This window comes from Rhinolophus sinicus, linkage group LG02 (genome assembly GCF_036562045.2).
Source record: "Rhinolophus sinicus isolate RSC01 linkage group LG02, ASM3656204v1, whole genome shotgun sequence".
NCBI classification, from domain to species: Eukaryota; Metazoa; Chordata; class Mammalia; order Chiroptera; family Rhinolophidae; genus Rhinolophus; species Rhinolophus sinicus.
Window position 1 is genome coordinate 78,385,667 of NC_133752.1, and position 18,377 is coordinate 78,404,043.

The window sequence follows — 18,377 nt, forward strand, 5'->3', positions numbered from 1 at the left end:
TTAAGTAATCACCACATTGCTGGGGCAGGGAAGAGGTGAAGGGTTAAAATAGGAGAGTCAGTCTCTACTCATGGCTAAGACCATGTACTCTTGAATAAAAAAGACCCTGGGTTCCTATACTCTTTCAACTACTTCCAAGCTAAGTGACTTGGGCAAATTACTCCTCTCTGGCCTCCTCAGTTGATAAAGTGCATGATAATGACAGTTCTGACTTCACAGGGTTATTTTGGAAACTAAATAATAATAAAGTCTTGGCATACAGAAGCAATCAGTAGATGTTAGCTTTTGCTACTCTTAAGGAAGGTGGGTGGAGAGAGGTTTAAATAAAAAATAAAAAAAAACTCCATTGTATCTGTGTTCTGCTGTGCCAAGACCGTGTTATTAGGTTTGCAAGATCAAGAAATCACTAGGTGCCTTGTCTGATGTCAGCAACTCATTTTTTGTTGTGCAAAATTCATATTTGCAGGCCTCCCAGAAACTGTTATAGAATGAAGTACATAAAAGATTCATGCACATTTGGCAGTTACCTCCTGGATAACACTTCTCAGGGGATTGATTAAGGAATTTAATTTAAACCAACAGAACCAGTAGTATTTCTGCCAATCCCTTGTGTAACTGTGTTAGTGAACATAAATATACATGGACAGGCTTTGGGTATTCTGTGATTCTTACAATTATCTAGTTCAAAGGAAAGCAAACTGATTACCATATGCATGAAGATGAGAAAGAGAAAGTTCTGTTCTGTGTCAGCAGTAGGAGGAAAGGGGGTTTTGAAAAATGAGTGTCTCACTACTTTTATCTGATGTGTTTTCAATGCTTGTATAGAGAATAATCATTGCTAAAATATGACACATGGAAGCAAACGGAGTGTGTATTTTTCTTCTCAAGCTGCTGTGTTCAAACTCTGACCAACACTAATGCTAGATATCATAACCCTTTTAATAAGATATGCATTTAAGGGATTCAATGCTAAAAAATAAAAGGCGTTCAGAATTCTTGTATTTGGTTATTGTTACATGCTTATAAGTAATTATGTCTAGCATTATACTGAGCACAAAGAGGTTTCTTCTTTTTCAATAATATCTTCCACTGAAGCTTAATATATAATAAATAAAAAGCAGAAATTCTCTGGTTAATGTGTAGGTTAGACGTTTGAAATTCTGACCTTGTACCCTCCCCATCAGTCACAAGAAATTGTCCTTAATAACCCTGTGTAATCCCAGGACTCAAAAGCACATAATTTGAAAATAACCGGTGTGATGCATTGCTTAATTACACACTTTCACACAATTTTATTTCATCCTCACAAAAGCCCTGTGATGTAGATCTTGACATCCTCATTCTACACATCAAGAAACCAAGATTCAGAAGGGAAATAGTCTCCAAGATCACTCAGCTGATGAATGCCAGCATTTGGGCTCAAACCCAAGACTTCTTGCTCTAAGGCAGGGTTTCTTAATGCTGACACTACTGCTGTTTCCAGCTGGATAATTCTTTGTTCTCTGGAGGTATCTTGCACATCACAGATATTTAACTACATCTGTGGCCTCTCCCCACTAGAAGCCAGTCATATACCACCCCTAAATGACAATCACAAGTGTTTCACGACATTAGCAAAGGTCCCATGGACTGGGGTGGAGGTCTCAAATGGCCCTAGGTAGAGCACTAGGGCCCCTATTCTGGTATCAATGGAACCCCAAAAGGGATGCGTAGGATTCTAGGGGTCCTTGAGCTTCGGTGGGAAAGTTTTTCATATTTATTTTCACTAACAGCTATCAGAAATGTAACATTTATTTCCATGATAAATGTAGGCAGCAAACATTCATGAGTTATCAGTAATTGTGACTTTTACCAATAGAAAGCTCTGATATACCAGATTTTCTATCTGATTCTAGTTCTTGCACATTTTAAAATATCATTGAAAAATTGAGTAAATGACTCTAAGTACTACTTCAAAATTATGATAGCTATTTGATCCATTGTCTGATCTTATTTAAGATATTACTAGAAAAAGTATATATATATATACTTTTTAGTGATATATATATATATATCACTATACTTCTTTCATTGTGTTCATTATATTTCAAAATTCTTGTTTTCCTTTGTAAGTCTTTCTTTACTTTTTTGCATCTATACATTTTCTGAGAAGGTGCTCATAGGTTTAACTCGACTGTGAAAGGGGCCCTTGACACAAAAAGTTTACAAAATTGTCATGTCCAGCACGACAAGAGCTGTGGGAAGCGAGGAGGGCGGCACAAGGTTAAAAAAGACAGTAGACGACAATAGAGAGCAAATGGGGCCAAGGGACTGCAGCCTCAAGGACTGAGCCCAGAATAGGGCCAACGCATGGCTTTTATTAGTTAGGTGTGGAATTAAAAAAAGTAAAGCTTGTCAATCTCAAGATCTGTGAATCCCATACATTATAATAGGAAACTGATTCAAGCCAATCACCCTTGCCTGTAGGCAGCAGAACCATAAGTCTCAGGATGTATGTACTTCCCCAAGGGACAAAACCTTTATGCACATGAATAGATGGAGAGCACATCACTGAGTCACTTCCCCTGCAGGTTGTGGGAAGGAATGCAGCCACAGAGGCAAAGGCTCTCCTTAGCCGGGGGAAGGTGAGGGGCTGTGCCCACCGCGAGTTCCCCAGATGGTCCCCACATGGCTGTGTCTGGCTTGGGTTCCCCCGACCCCGTGGGAAGTCGTACCCGTCATTGACTAGCCAGCCATCTTTCTGGGGCCAAACAGGGAGACATAAGGTGCAAGCACAAAGGTGAAGCAAAGTCCCTGAAAGGATCCATCTCACAGACTCTCCTTGCCTTAGGGGCAGGTACGAGGGGACAGATGGGTAGGCTGATGCGTGGCAACACAAAGTCCTTCTTGAAAGTTTTCACATCTTACCACTTTATATTGGGGGACACAAATGATAAAGTTGTTTAGTGACTAAGAGCACAGGCTCTATTCCACCTGCACTCAGTTTACAGGCTGTAACCTTAATCGGATTAAATAACTCTAAACCTCAGTTTCATCATCTGTAAAATGAGAATAATACTAGTATATATCTCATACTAGTTTTCATAAGGTTCATTGTTTAGTACAGTGCCTGGCACATAGTAAGCACTTAATAACTTGAAGTTATTATTACTGCTTTGTCATCTTATAATATGGCCTCTGTTCAGATATAATTGTCCAGTAAGTATTTTGCCAATAGCAGTGGTATTGACAAAGCACTGACGTTTCTGAAATATATGCCAGGGAATAATAAAATACTTACATTAGTCTCTCTCCTGGCTAGTGCTGGTTAGCATTTCCCATTTGCAGGGGATATATAAGAAATTTATTTCCTTGAAGAGGTGTTTGAAAGTGCTCAAAATTCCATTTGTTTTTAGACACTCTGAGGCTGGAAACAGCATTTTTTTCACAGCACTGTGCTCGATGGGTGAGAAAGCAGTAGGAACAATGACAACAGAAGTAAACTGGGAATTGTTGGACTGGGTGGCGTTTCAATTCCCAGGTTTCTGCCTTTTGCCTGCCCCTCAGTGCCAATTACCAACAGACCCCTGCTGAGCACACTTTTCCATCCCTGCTCAATTCTCACTTAAAAGAATTTCTTTTCTCATGTGACGCCAATTCATGATAAATGCTCACAAAGGCATGACAATTTCGATTGCCAGACCATCTGGCTACTGGATATTTTACTGTGGATTTTAGAGCCAAGAGTTTCACCAGTTGCCCTGTTTCTAAGGAAACAGAAGCCATGGTGACAATTCGTGACTTAGATGAACTGTCTCACTGCTCATTAAAGATGGCCTCTGGGGGTCAGTAAGCACAAGCTGTACTTGTGTGCCTTCAGCCAGAGTGCTGGGTACTGTATTGCTCATTTTCATTATTTGTTATTCGTATTTGCATCTTCCCTTCTGAATCACTTGGGGAACCAAAATGACGTGTGATCTGAACATAAAAAAGTCTTTATTCCACTCTCTTTCCTGGGATGGATGGATGGATGGATGGATGGGTTCAATTATTCAGTCAGTCAACAAACAGATATTGATATTGAGCTTTTAAACATCAGGTCACTTCTATGTTTAAACATTTCAGGATAGTCCAACTTCCTTACTTTAGTAAATAAACAAACAAAATCCATGATGTTCAAACTGCAGCCACTCATTAATGGGTGAAATCAATTTCGTGGGTGGTCACAAGCTTTTTTACAAATGAATAGAATAGATAAGAAAAGGACAGACTAGACCAAAGTGCATTCTAAGTATTAAGGGTAAATGTTGCTTCATGAAACTTGTTTTTTCCTTGTGTTTCTTTTTATTATTATTATTAAATTTATTGGGGTGACATTGGTTAGTAAAATTATATAGGTTTCAAGTGTATCATTCTATAATACATCATCTATATATCACATTGTGTGGTCACCACCCAGAATCATTTCTCCTTCTATCACCCTATATTTGACACCCTTTACCCTCTTCTACCACCACCACCACGCTTGCCTTCTGGTAATCACTAAATTATTGTCTGTGTCTATGAGTTTTTGTTTGCTTGGTTTATTTTTTTGTCTTGTTCATTGCTTTCAATTTTATATTTCACATAGGAGTGAAATCATATGCATGAACTTTTTCTTAAATATTCTCTGTGTTATATTGAGTTGAAAGCTAAAATGCATGTCTTGTTAGAGAGTGATGCTCAGAAAAAGTTGGAAAGCCAATGACAACAAAGAGGTCCTTTTACCCACCTCACAAGCCTATCTCCAAATGCGACATCAAAATTCATTTTCTAATCATGCTGCACTGCTTCCATTCTTCAAAAGCACACATTCTCTTGTGGTTCTAGACCCTTGCACGACACTGTCGCTTTCTCTTCCAACATGTCCACCCGTGGCCGCCTCACTGCTCTGTGTCCTTCCGCTAGCCTCCCCCAGGAAGCCTCTCCCACCCCATCCGCCTGGATTGAGGTCCCTTCTAACAGCAAGTTATGCATCCTGGTACGTGCATGTCTTTTACCAGATGTTTACTTGTCTTTCATCTTTTCAACTGTATGCTCTTGAAGATCACAACTGTGTATAATTGGTTATTGGAACTGCAGATTTTAATTTCCATAGGTGACTGTGAAGAGCAACCAAGCCTTAGTAACAGTAATCTGGTTTAGTGCTGTTGAAGTGTGAGATGCTTATTAAGGGAGGTGGTACACTGGATAACTTTGTCTGGAGAGTGGATTCTAAGGGACATTAAATGACCAAAACATGAAATAGCATTGAATCACAAGGTGAGGAAATTATTCCCTTTGCAAATCTTATCCATCCTTCTGATTACAAAAGGGAGAAAAATTGTTTTGTTGTGTTAAACGATAGGGGTTATTTTTAAGTAAAAGGCTGACTCTCATACCAATATAAAATGAATATGCGTGAAAAATTTAACTCAGTGATTAAAAAGGGAACCAGTAAGATGTTGCAACCAGGTCAAAGGAAGGTTCAAAGGATCCTACACATCGAGGCAAATGAAGAATGCTGAAATGAAATTACAAATAGATGCAAAATGGGTCTAACCACAAGACAACAATCAGTATCAATTCACTTGACACAACTAATTTGTGTTTCCCTGGATAAGAATCATTTGCATTATCATTATTCTCTACAACTTAGTTGTAAAATAGCTCAAAGAACAGTGAAATAGGAGATAACATAGGAGGGTTATCTTTTTGGTCCATCTCAAAGTCTTTCATAATTTTCCCAACTGGCACAAGTCTTTCATCTCCCTCCAAATATAGCTAATTTTCTTTGTAACAAATAGAGAGCAAGTCACTCCTTCAGAGCCTCTGGCCTGCAGCAACAACTAGCTTAAATTTAATATTTTTTTAATGATCATTTTACACTTACCTCTTATTATTTACAATAAAATTGTCTTTATTCAAGGTAGTGGTATAATTTTTTATTTAAAAAATGTGTAAATTTCTAATGAGTCTATTAAAGGAAATTAACGAGAGAATTATAACACAGTGGTACAAATATTAGGAGGCCATATGAATGCTGGTTGGGACAGACACTTAGAGGCAGACTCTCTGGGATCAAGTGACTTTAGATAAGTTATTTAAGCTCTCTATGCCTCACTTTATCTGTTACATGGATATAATAATAGTATGGACCTCATAATTATGAGGATTAAATTGGTTAATACTTAGAGTCGTATCTGCATATAGCAAATACTCAATGCATATTAGTTATCACTATTATTATTGTTGTTTGGACAAAAGTTGTGATGATATTATGCAAGCAACTGTAGTTTGGGAAACACTGAAGTCTATAACAGCAACTAGATTATAGAACTTTGTCTTTTTGTTGCCACTCTTGAGAGGTTTTCTGAAGGATATCAAACTTTGTATAGTTTTTCTAGGCTAACTCACAGAATCTGTTATCTAATATTTCTCTAATTCTCCCAGCTTTCCAACAACAAACTCTTCAATAATGTATCAATCCCACTGACCTTCAAATCCATTGAACCTCCTCCCAACAATGAGTTCCATTCCCTCCTTACTGAGCTTAGAATCAATCCATTGTCCATTATTTACATATAATTTATTTACATATATACTCATCTCCCTTATCCCGGCCCCATAATATTTGCCTAGAAAATCTTCAACTCTGGTTAAATGCAGTTACCCCCATGCCTGTGGAACGGAGTAACATGATTAAGAGAAAAAAATCCTAACAGTGACAGCTAAACAAGCTATAATGTTTAACCAAGCTTTAAGGAGCCTTCAGCGCTGTCCAGCAACCCTACTGTATTTTCTTAATCAACTGACTATCGGATGCTCTGAGACTACTTCACATCTCTTCTCTCCTCAAGTCTTCACTCCCCACTCTGTCTTTTTACTTTTAGCAATTGTTCTTACTGATATTTCACTAAGAAAGAGGGAAGCATCTAAAGAGAACCATGATGTTTTTCTACCAGAGGCAAACCTACTAAGCTCTGAAAATATCCCCACATATATTGACACCCTCCAGTTATGGTGGATGAACTGTGTCTACTTCAGTCATCTAAGGCCAAGGATTCTACCTATGTACTAGCTTCCATCCCCTCTGGCTACTTCAGAAATTTTGCTCCTACAATTACCCCCTCTCTTTCCTGCATCACCAAATTTCCTGTTCTGTTTTGGACTATTCCATACAGCACACCAACATGCTGTAATATCAGTTTTGACCCTGCACATTCTATCTAGCTCCCCCTACCTTATGTCAAATTCAGTGGAAGAATTGCCTTCATTTCTTCATGATATCCTCCCCACCACTCCACTTGTCAAGGTGATCAGTGAACCTCCATCTTGTTAATTTCAGTGGAAAGTTATTAATCGTCATCTTACTAGACTTCTCAGGAACATTTGACTCAAACTCTTTCTTGAAGCATTATATGTTCTTGTCCTGTGGATGTCACACCTCCCAACCTCTAATTACACCTTCCTAACTGACTGACTACATCTTCTCAATCTCCTTTCCTGATATTTCATCCTCTGCCAGATCTGTAAATGTTGGATATCCTGTCTGTCCTAAACAGTTTTCTCAATCTTCAACCAGTTACATGGCTTGCATGGCTATATACTGATTATTCCCAAATTCCTATCCCTAAGTCTGACCTCTCACTGAGTACCACAATTGATTATTCATCTGTTATTTAAATCCTCCACTTCAAAGTCAGTAGGCATCTCAAAATCAATGTGTCCAAAACAGAACCCTAATGATTCTCTCTGATTAATAAAATACAGCTTAGATTCATGTATTAGAAACACACCTCCATAAATAAAAGCAAAGTTTATTTCTTTCTCACACAAATGTCCAGGTAGATGGTAGTGTCGGACAGAGTAGTGTTAGCATGAGTATTTGGGAATAAGGGATTTATAAAGGAATAGGACCTTACTCATTTTGGGGAGAAACTGTGGAAGTTAGAGTCCAGATGGGAATAACGGAACATCAGAGAACAGTCTCTAACAAGGTCTATTGTAACACTACTGTGAGTAGACAGGTTGGAGATGACAGGGTAATCTGGGAAACCAGATACTTTCGACAGCCAGTATTGAAAATGAAGGGGAATTGGTGAAAACTAGAAATGTGTTACATCTGCTGAGCTATCACTACTGTAGGTCCACAGCCAAACATCTATTGGTGGTATTGTGGCCACTGTTGGTCAATATGGCTAGAAGTCAGGAAAAATAGTTGACTGCACAGGAGGGAAGAGCTAGTACAAAATTGAATCTACCAGTACGTATGTGTACAGGAAGAGCAGTGGGCCAAAGAGGACACTGAGTGCAATGCCATCATTTAAGGAATAGACAAATCAGAGGGAGTTCATTAAAAAAGAAGAAATGGGAAAGTCAGAGAAAGAGGGGAAATGAAAACAGAAGAGTAAAATATAAACCTAGGGAATTGAGTTTTATGAAGCAGTAAGTCATCAACAGTGTTTTGTGCTTCAGAGACATTCAGTAAAGTAAGAACTGAAAGGTGGCCATTGAATTCGGCAGTGTGACAGTCAGTGATGACCTCAGTGTGGAAGGCTAAGTGTAGTCATTGATCTTCGTGGTAGGACAAGCATGTAAACACTATTCTAAGAAGGGAAGGGAAGAGGAAAGGCAATAGCTAGAACAGGGGGCCTGGCCAAGAGAGAAGTTTTCTTATTGCTTTTTGTAGTTTATTTGTACGTCTATTTGTATTGCAAAGTCTAGAACATGTTTTAGGCTATAATGAAGGAAATATCTCAGCAAAGCATAAGTACAAGTTATGAAAAACAGATAGGTAATTGACTGATTAAGTCCTGGGTTGGTGAGAGGGGATAGGATTGTGGAAACAGATGAGGATTTTACCTCCGATAGATGGTTAACGATGGGTATGTAAGCATCGTAGGTAAACGGAAGAGGGTTTACTTTTTTGTTGAGGTTATATACTAGGAAATGTCCTATATGTGGTGGCTATCATCTAGGGCACTTAAGAAAAATAAAGAACATTTGGAATAGTTGCTTGAGTTCAACAGGAGAGAGATTTCACCAAAGATAATTGAAATTTACACAGAATTGTATTTAGGGCCTGATGGAGGTTGACAGCCATGAATTTGTAGTGAAACTCTCCTGGATAGTCGTGCCCCATTGTCCTTCAGCATTTGATAAAAATATGAAGATAGATTGTCAGGTCGCTCCCACCAAAAATAGTGTTTTTCACAATGATGGAGTCAATCAGGATGCAGTCAGCTTGCAAGAAATAGAAAAATGAACTAGGTCTAAGCAAAGGTGAGTCTGTTTCTCTCACACAATGAAGTCTAAAAGTAAATGGCTGTCAACTCAATGAAGATAATAAGACCAGTCTCGCTGTCACTCTTTCTGCTTTTTGGCCGCATTTGCATTTGATTCAGTAAGAAGCGCTTGGAGGAGGGATGGTGCCAATGTTACCAGTGCCTTTTATGAGGAAGGCAAAACGTTTCCTAGAAGCCCCAGCAGACTAGCTATGCCTCACTGACACTCTTAGGGGAATTGGAGTCCCCCAGGTCGTCAGGGAGAGGCTGGCAATAGGTTTAGTGTGTGCCACCAAGCAATGTCTGCTCTAGAAGGATTCAGAGGAATTGATCCTAGAAGAAAAAGTGGTCCAAACGAAAGATTCTATGATCTAGATAAAAAGAGAGGTGGACAACACCTTAACCAAGTATTGCCAGTTAGCATCACAAATAGTAATATAAATTTTACTACGTACCTTTTGATTTGAACAATGGAAGGTATATAATATACCCTGAGTAGTACACTTACTAGAGTGTTAAATCTAAATATAGTCTTAAAAAACAATAAGATCAATCTTGAATGTCCCCAGATTGTGAGACATTCTACAAAGTAGCTGACCTGAACTCTTTAAGAGTGTCAATGATCAGAAAGAAAAAAAAAATGGCTAGGAGACTAATCTAGGCCAGAGACTAAATTGTTACGGTAGTGAAATACAATACCTGGTCCTTGATTCGATTCCGGGGTTTAAAAAAAAAAAGGAAGAGTTATAAATGATAACTGGATAAATTTTAATGTGGACAAAACATGTTCAAAGTTAAATTTCTTAGATGTAATACAATAATAATTTTATCCTATTGCTTTAGTGTGAAATATCCTTGTTCTTAAAAGGATTCATGCTAAATTATTTTGGAGTAACTCATCATGAGACTCAATTACTTTGCAAGTGTTTACAAAAATACTATATATAGTCTATGGTTATACACACACAGAGAAATAGAAAAAAGAATGAGCAAATGTGGTAAAATGTTAGCAATTGGTGAATCTAAGAGAAGAGAACACAGGTGTTCATTGTACTATCTTTTCAGCTTTCATAGAGGTTTTTAATTTTTCTAAATAAAAAGAAGGAAAGAGAAGGAGTAATAGTTAGACATTTACACCCCTCACATAGTGATAACCTCCCTCCCCCAATCTACTACCCCTCTGATATCATATATAGTTGTTACAGTTCCACTGACTCTATTCCCTGTGCTGTACTCCAATTATTCTTGATGTGAACATGAGTGTCGGTGGTTGAAAGTGAAAGTAAAGGCCAAAGGCATTTATATGGAACATACCATAGCATAGTGTTTAGGAACCTGAGCTCTATAGCCATGTTTCTTAGGTTCGAATCCTAGCTTGGCAACTTACTGTGCAATCTTGAGCAAATTTATCAATTTTGTCATCTGTAAAACAAGGTGCTAATAGTACTTAACCTGCAGATTAAATGAGACAAGCCATAGAGAGTACCTAAAACAGTGGCAGGCTTATATTACAATAAGTGCTCCATAACTTGGCAATTATTATTTAAGTGGTCCCAACTGTGAGGCCAGAGGGACAGAAAGTCATGTATCTTGTGGCAGGCTGCATTATCAGCCTGCCCCAGCCCCCCGCCCCCACCAAGATGTCCATGTCCTAATCCCTGGAACCTTTATGAATATGTTACTTTTTGTGGCAAAGGGGACGTTATTGATGTGATTAAATGAAAAATCTTGAGTTGGGACTATTAACCTAGATTATTTAGGTAGGCCCAATATGATCACAAGCATCCTTATAAGGGAGGCAGGAGGCTCAGAGCAGGAGAGGTAAATAAGGAGGCAGAGGTCAGAATGATATAAGGAAGGGTCTTGTGCCAAGAAATACAAGTTATCTCTAGAAGCTGAAAAAACAGTTTTCCTTGAAGCCTTCAGAAGGAATGCAGCTCTGCCAACATCTTGATTTTAGATTTCTGACCTCCAGAACTGTAAGATAATAAATTTACGTTGTCATAAGCCACCATGTTTGTGCTAATTTGTTACAGCAGCAATAGAAAACTAATACATCTCTGAACATGGAGAGCACTGAGGGTGATGGCAGACCCTGGGACACACAAGATGATTATGCAGCAGGCCTTAAGTGACAGTCAGTAAGGGGTCAAGCCCAGGAGGCAATTAAGAGTAAAAGATTGCATAAGGGGGCACAATTTATGAATGGTACCATGTTATACAAACTCCTTATCTTTTATTCCAGCCAACTATCATTTTTTTCATTATTATTATTAACTAAACTCATTTCCATTTGGGTTAAGAAATAATAGCTGCATCTTTGAAGCTTTATTTTATCAGCATTTGACCTTGACTACTTAAAATTAGGATTAGAATAATATGTTATGAATCATTTCTAGGTAACAAAGGGGAACAAGTATTGTTCCCTTCTCATGTAATTTGCTTCATTTCCTTTCTGTGAATTATACTGGATTTCACACATTTATTCAAGCTAAGTCTGAAGAGTTAAGACTATTGTTTTACCACCTACACGCCAGCAACAAATAATGTAGAAAAATACAATTAATTTATAATAATTAATGTAGACATACAATTAATTTACAAAATTAATGTGAAATGTTTTTCATATTTTCCTTAAGAGCCTTGCTTAAACCTATCAAATGGAATTGCTGATTTGGGAACGAGATAAACTTCTCAGGCTTTCTTGAAATCATCTGATGGGTAGTATTTTCTTTGAAGTAGGCTTTTGAACAGTACTGAAGGTGCCAATCAGAGGCAAGTCCCAATTTTCCATCAGAGCAGATTGAATCAAGGAGAGTGGGGTCTGTCACGCCTCTGTCCTCTGAGATTACCAGGTTATTGGCTAGAGTCTGAATATTAGACACATGCTCAGCAGTTCTCCAGTTGCCAACTCCAGCCGTTAAACTAGCAGGAACAAGCATGCAAAAAGAACCTCACTACCCACCAGGGAGAAACACCAAGCTCTACAAAACAGAAGTAAACCAAGAAGAGTTCTACCCCAATGCGTGTTGTTATAAAATTTAGTTTAGTGGTGGCTCCTATACATTCATTTCTTACAATACTCAATCCACAAAATTCATACTAGTCCTCAGCACCCTACTATGCAAGAAAAAATATCTGTAATCTTATTTCCCTACTTCCAAGCAGGAAATCACTTTCCCTTTTCTCTTGATAGGGTTTCATCATATAATTCTAAATTACTTATATTAATTTTTATGCAGCATTAATATTGCCTTTTTCTAAGAAATCCTAAAGACCGGAGCTTAAGGGGTTTTCTAGCTGTATTCTCTTGTCAACATCCTATAACCAAAATAAAGAGCAACCATGCTCTTTTTATTTCCTCTTGCTTCTTGTCAATTCTTTGAACCTAACTGCCCTCATGATTGGAATGCATAAACACAAAACAGTCTCATAATTAAACAAAGGTATTCTCAGACAAGCTTGCTCCCAAAGGCAAAATATAAACTGTATATATATATATATATATATATATATATATATATATATATATATATATATATATATACACTTATATGTATATATAAATGGCACCTTGTAAGATGTGTCAGATGGTAACATTTTAGAATGGACAACAAAGTTTGGAAGTTAGCATTCCATGAAGTAAGAGTCTCTACCATCAGCATTTGTAAATAGGTCTACCTCTTTCTAGAAATGTCTTATAAAGTTTCCAATACAATGTGACCGTAGTTACAGAGCAGCTTTCATTCTAAGTTCTCAAATGAAAATTTTAAAAAATTGAGATTATGGACATAAGTGATGCACAGTAGGCTTTGGGAATGTGCATAGCGTAGGGACTGTAACTGGCTGGTTATGATCTGCCCACCACAATCAGAGACACTTCACTTTCATGACAGGCATTTGTTCTCCAGCTCTTGGAAAGATAAAAGCTTGTTTTTCTACAGATGACATTCCCATGAGAGTCTCATGTTTACTATGTATATCTTCCCAACATGACTATAAAATTTATTTCTTAATTAGATAGCATTTTTTCTTTTTTTACTGACTGGAAACTCTGAAATGGTTTTAAAATCAATGGTGACATTTTCATATACATATGATGGACTGTTTCACAACTTATTTATAAGTATCTGGTTAATTCTACTTTTCTCTTTAAACTTATCCAAAACACATACTATCTAGTCATCAACTATTGCTTTCTTACATCTCTCCACTTGCTCTTCACTTCCATAACCAGCACCAACAGTGGAAGGTTGGTTTACACAAGAGTTAAGGGTTGGACTCTAGCATCAGACTACCTCAGTCCAATTCCCTACTCTAGATTTTCTAATTGTATGATCTTGACCAGTTCATTAGATCTTTTTCATCTTCAAGTTCTTCATGTCTGAAATAAAAATCTGCCTTTTGGGCTGGTTGTGAGGATTTAATGAGATGTACATCATAATATGCCTGGTATAAAGTTAAGAATTTTTTTTAAAAAATTAAAGTTTATTGAGGTGAAAATGGTTAGTAAAGTTACATAGATTTCAGATGTACAATTCTGTAATACATCATCTATATATCACATTGTGTGGTTACCACCCAGAATCAGTTCTCCTTCCATCACCATATATTTGATCCCCTTACCCTCATCTCCCACCCCGCACCCCCCTTTACCCTCTGGTAACCACTAAATTATTGTCTGTGTCTGTGAGTTTTTGTGTCTTTATTTGTTTGACTTGTTCCTTTGCTGTTTTCAGTTTTATATTCCGCATCATATGGTTCTCGACTTTTTCTGTCTGACTTATTTCACTTAGCATAATAATCTCAAGATCCGTCTGTGTTGTCACAAATGGCACTATTTCACTTTTTCTTATGGCAGAATAGTATTCCATTGTGTATATATATCACTTCTTCTTTATTCAATCATCTATCGAAGGATACTTTGGTTGTCTCCATGTCTTGGCCATCATAAATAAAGCTGCAATGAACATCAGAGCACATATATCTTTACAGATGAATGTTTTCAGATTTTTTTTGGTATGTACACAGGAGAGGGATTGCTGGGTCATATGGTAATTCTGTTATTAATTTTTTGAGGAACCTGCACACTGCCTTCCATGGCGGCTGCACCAATCTGCATTCCCACCAACAGTGTATGAGGGTTCCTTTTTCTCCGCAGTCTCTCCAACACTTGTTACTATTTGTCTTGTTGATGATAGCCATTCTGACTGGGGTGAGGTGATAGCTCATTGTGGTTTTTATTTGCATTTCTCTGATAATTAATGATGTTTAGCATCTTTTCATGTGTCTATTGGTCATCTGTATGTGCTCTTTGGAGAAATATCTATTCAGGTCTTCTGTCCATTTTTTTAATTGGATTGTTTGGTTTTGTTTTGTTGAGTTGTTTGAGTTCCTTATATATTTTGGATATTAGCCCCTTATCAGAGGCATTGTTTGCAAAAATCTTCTCCCATTTGGTTGGTTGCCTCTTTATTTGTCAATGGTTTCTTTTGCTGTGTAGAAGATTTTTAGTTTGATATAGTCCCATTCATTTATTTTAGCTTTTACTTCCCTTGCCTTTGAAGTCAAATTCATAAAATGCTCTTTGAACCCAAGGTCCATAAGTTTAGTACCTATGTTAACAATTTTTAAAATTTCTTTGGAGGTCCACTTTTCACCCAACCACTCCCAAATTAGTTTTTCTTTACTTCAGTGAAAATAGTACTTTGCATTGAGCTTCAGTTGCCAGGAGGAAGAGAGGAAGTAAGCCAAGGAGTCTTAGTCACTATTTAATTTACAACATACATGATTTCAATTTGTGCCTGAACTAAATTACAAATTAGCAACTGACATAAACTGGAAAAATGCCATTGTCATTACTGGAAAAATGTCAAAATCCAAGTTATTAAATCCATGAAAACTTTTTCCATGAAATACAGGAGATAATTCTGTTCTTTGACCTATTGGATATACCAACACAGGGCTCTGGGAAGAGCTACATTTATCAATGTCCTTCTCTCAGCCTAGTTTCCATTCTCAACCAGTCATTCCCTTCCTTCGTGGAATAACAAATACATTGCATCTTCCCTGAAGCCTCCACAGGTGACACCAGAGGGACATCGGTTAGCCTACCTTGAAGTGCATACATCATCCATCCTATCTGAGCCACCCATTGGGAATTTATCACATATCACTTTCATTTCATTTATTCACATATGTACATGTGATATTTTCCCAAAAAGTTATAGTTCTGCTTACACTTTCCAGCAACTTTCCATGGCTTGCAAGATAAAGTCTATGTTTCCATACAAAGGCCTCTCTATGTTTATCTCCTTTGGCAAGTCCCCTGTGCTCCAGCTGAACCAGAACTTTTCAAGTTCCCTGATGTAATCTGCATATACTGTATTCAATTGCGCTATAAAGGTAAAAAAACAAATAAGATGGATGAAACTCATAAGAAGTATTGAGCATAAATAGTAAGGAAGCCAGTAGTTTATAAGTAGTTTATACAGGCAAAATTCAAAGAATAATTAAGTATAGATAATCAGTAAGCAAGTAGTTTGTGAAACATAACCAGAATCCATCAGATGTACTCAATATAGACAATAAATTAAGAACACGTATGACATACAAAGAAAAAATAAATAGAAAAATATGATGAAACAAGCAAGAGTGTTTACTTACAGATAGAAATTAATCAAAAGATCAAAGTCTTGATCATCAATTGACAACTACGACATCCTCACATTTGGCCACCATTTAGTAACAACCAAAAGCTCCTATTCTGGCCCCACATTGTGCTCTACTCCATAAATACAAGTAAAACCCATGGCAGTTCAGGAAGCTAACTGCCAAGACAAAGCCATAGTTAGATTTCATTGTCCCCGTGTATCTCCTTACATCTCAGTGGCTCCGAGTACCTTCTGTGGGCTACCTTATTTGAACCTGAACTCTAGTCCTTGTAATCACACCATCAGTGGGGAAGTCTGAAGTGGCAAAGAGAGCGAGGACATATGAACATAGAATGTCCCAGAATTCAGGCAGTGAGGTTATTATACACACTGGCATGCTATCCTAAGTGTAGGTTGCCCCATTTCTTTTGCCTTGCTTCTCACTGTATTTTAAATTGAGTTAATATGTCATGGAATTCAAGTTTTATAATTTAGTACATGGATTCTTCTGTTCCATGACCTCTGGGAAGTTTGTTTATTAGTGTACTTGGAAGCTACCATGCCATCAATATAATTTCTCACATGACACCTGACCACATCGTGTTCTTTCACATGCTTTAACACATATTCTGTTCTCCCTACCTAGGATGCCATTTTCCCAAATCATCCCTGTGAATAATTATGCCTTAAAATCCAGATTATACCAATCCTACTTTTAAAGTCTTTCCATCTCTGCTCTTTGTTTCAGCACTATGCCCTGTGTTAGGCAGCCTCTAAAATGGATGTCAATGATTCCCACCTTCTGGTATTCACACAATGTGTAATTCGTTTCTCTTGAGTGTGGTTGTGCCTAGTGACTCACTTCAAGTGTATAGACTATAGTAAAAATGATATGATGTCACTTCTGAGATTAGGTTTGAAAAATACTCTGATTTTAGTCTAGTTGGCCCTTTATTGCTATTTCTCACTTGCTCTGATGGAAACTCATTGAGAATTCCCCTATGGAAATGCTTATGTGACAAAGAACCGAAGAAGACCTCCAGCCAACAACCAGCAAGGAACAAAATCCTACTAACAACCATGCAAGTGAGTTGGGAAGAGGACTTCCCTCAGTCAAGCCTTCAGATAAGACCACAGTCCCAGCCAACATGTTGATTGCAAACTTGTAAAAGGCCTTAAGACAGAGGTACCAAACTACATTAAACCCAGACTCCTGACCCACAAAAATCTGTGCAATAACAAATGTTTTGTTGTTCTAAGTCCCTAAGTTTTGAGGTAATTTTTATGCAGCAATAGATAGCAAATATATTCCCTGTATACACATCTGCTCTACTACTAATCGCAGAGCACTGATGTGCTGTCTGTGTAACCCATGAAACTGTTTGCACCTTGAAGACAGGACTTCTGTATTAGTGGTATTTTCCTAGTGTCTAGCAGCTCATGGAATGTATCAGTTTCATGACTAAGGCATTTAATGATTTGGAGACTCCTTGTAGTAAGTAACTTAATTATGATAGTAATAGCAAGCATTTGTTGAGGCCTGGCCCTTCAAGGCAATTTTCTAAATGTTCTACAGGTGTTCTTTTTATCTAATCCTAACATAAACTAATTTTACAATGAAGGAAACTGGGTCACAGAGAAGTCAGGTAACTAACCCAAGTTCAATAGCTAAAGAAGCCTGGCTGTGCAAGCAATCAATCTTCTTAGAGCTCATATTCTTAATCACAATGATTATTTCCACATCTTTTCTTTCTAATATTATATACATCTTATCTATACCATATATGTTTTTGTTTTACACACATTCACCAACACAGTGCCTTGCATAGAAAGGATTGATAAATATGAGTGAATGAGTAAAGAATCAGCACCAGAGTTTTTTTGTTGTTGTTTTTTTTCTGGCTGAATTTTTAGCTTCTGAGCCAAGGATGCATGCACATCAGCCATGGAGGAATTCTTTGACTCTTCCCTGAGGATCCATTATTATCTGTGATGATGTGAAACATTGTCTGTCAGTCCACAGAGACCCTTTCAATTCCCCATTCTTTCTGAGTGAAAAGTAAAAAAATGCCACATTTTCAAGAGTCTTTATTTCTGCCATTTCCCTCCTTTTTGAAGCTGTTATTTTAAATGAGCTTAGTCATTAAAAAAGTAAGTACGTTCTCTCTTTGAAATAAGATCCAACTGACATATAACAGTCTCATTACATCACAGTGATAAGTCAAACCTGAAATGATGATAATCACAAATCTAAGACTTAGCAGCTATTGTTGTTGTGGGTGTGGGAGATTTCTCACAGATTACAACAGACTAAATGATGCAAACAGCCTATCTATTCTGTTCTCAACCTTCAGCCTACATTCTGGGAAAATTAGTTCACCTCCACCACATGGAATTTCTTTTTCTATTGGTCTTTTATAGGTGCCTACTATGGTAAATT

The 18,377-nt window shown here is 37.5% G+C and overlaps 1 protein-coding gene across 2 annotated transcripts in view; it reads left to right on the forward strand.

The window, feature by feature from the left end:
* GABRB1 (gamma-aminobutyric acid type A receptor subunit beta1) overlaps nucleotides 1–18,377 on the forward strand; it is a 351,676-nt gene that overhangs the window by 225,300 nt on the left and 107,999 nt on the right. The gene's annotated exons all lie outside the window — the stretch shown is intronic.